Here is a 1,726-nt window from a genome sequence, read left to right as displayed (position 1 = left end):
ATTAAAAAAGTTTGATATTTTAAAAGAATATAATTACTTAATAATTTTGTAGATTTTGTTAATTAATTTTAAAATATATGTATATAAAGTATTTTTGATTGGGCTGTAATGCCTCGTAATTAATAACAAAATTGTTGAAACCGAATAAAATATATCAAAATTAGTATAAATAAATCATGAAGATATCCTTAAAAAGATTGATGTCTCTAGAATGATGCTTTTATTTTTTATTAATTTTTTAAAAACAAAAATCATATTGCTGATTTTTCTTAGTTACGGGGTATAATAAAAAAACAAGCATTAGCATTTTGGCAAAATGACACTTTTTGTAATAATGTGTAGTAAACTAGATTAGTATTTCTTTCATGACTTTTATTTTAATACTAATTTATTGCTTATCGTTATATTTTCTGAAGAACGACTTTACTTTTTTATAAGCTTGAAAAACAAGGACAGAATCTATCTTTATACAAAATAGGAATATCACACGTACTTTTTGCCACTGTTTAGAATTTAAGAAATTTTTATAATTTTAGTTACATTTGTTGTAAGATTTGATAGTCCTCCAGAGGTAAGGACATCATTTCTGACGTAAGTTTCTTCGTTGAAGATGGAAACATTGAAGTCAAAAGTATCCTAAAGATAGTAAGATAAAGAAATGGTAAATTAATCAATTATTAATTTAAGAATAATTAAAATTAATATTAAAAAGTACAACTTACTATTTCTAGTCTTGTTAAGAATGTATCTCAGTGAAATCCTTTTGCACATAAACATAAAACTGATAGTCTACATCCAATATTGTCTAAGAAAGGGATCAGTCAAATAAACACCCAGAGCCACTGTCTCACTGTCACAATATTTGTAGTCGAGAGTAGCGCGTGACAAAACACAAGATAGCCCTTAATAACACACTCGTGTTTGTACAGAAACCCTCCGGTCGCGGACTAGACCGCCACGTCTCGTGATCGGACTAAGACTGACCGTCACCTTGGAAAAGTGAAACGATTCTGATATAATTAAAACAGGATGTGGTCTGGAAGGAGGAACCGGTTCTGAAATTGGGCTGTTCCCACGGGCAGTCGAAGTAGCGTGCGGGCATGCCAGTCCATCGTCCAGTCAACATAAAGGGAGCAGCCTTTAAACGAGATCTTTCAAGATACTGGGATACAAGCGAGGTGATTCTTGGTAAAAGCTGAGGTGAAAAGTAGAGGAAGGGATGTTAAAGTGGATGTATGGGGGTAATGAGGAATATCTAGTATCTTAAGGAGTACTAAACATATAGCCTGGTAAGTTCCAAATAGTACTTGTTTATCTTGGTCAAGTAGGCAAGGCGTGAGTCAATGGAAAACAAAGTTGATTGTTGCGTTAAAGGGGACATAAACATAAAAAGGGGAATTTTAAATCATTTACGCTGTTGCGATCTAATTACTTATAACTTGGTATACTGTGATTCACACCAAATCAACTACGGCTTACTGAACAATATAAATGAGCTTTTTGTTCTTTAAATGATTCCATCCAGTTTCATACTCTTTAATCAAAAGGCGAACGACTTACCTGTTAAATTTAGAAGGTTCCTACAAAGTAAGCACGGATTGTTTGACAAACTCAAATAAATGCAACGTTTTTAATTAGTGGAGAAACACCAAAAGCTGAGATGCAGTTTCACTTGCCGAATTTTGTATGGTCCAGATTTGGTTCACGAAAATCTGGCTTTTAAATG

General features: G+C 32.5%; 1 protein-coding gene across 1 annotated transcript in view; it reads right to left on the bottom strand.

Moving 5' to 3' along the window:
* LOC136795808 (irregular chiasm C-roughest protein-like) overlaps nt 1-978 on the bottom strand; it is a gene marked incomplete in the record, with an annotated part of 398,212 nt that extends 397,234 nt beyond the window's left edge. Inside the window, 1 exon segment of the mRNA XM_067047597.1 lies at nt 723-978.
* Between the last annotated feature and the right edge of the window lie 748 nt (nt 979-1,726).

The sequence above is a fragment of the Halyomorpha halys genome, unplaced genomic scaffold (genome assembly GCF_000696795.3).
Source record: "Halyomorpha halys isolate HHAL.00 unplaced genomic scaffold, Hhal_1.1 Scaffold59.1, whole genome shotgun sequence".
Lineage (NCBI taxonomy): Eukaryota > Metazoa > Arthropoda > Insecta > Hemiptera > Pentatomidae > Halyomorpha > Halyomorpha halys.
Note: the sequence above shows the minus strand (reverse complement) of the source record. Positions and strands in the feature narration are given on the sequence as shown.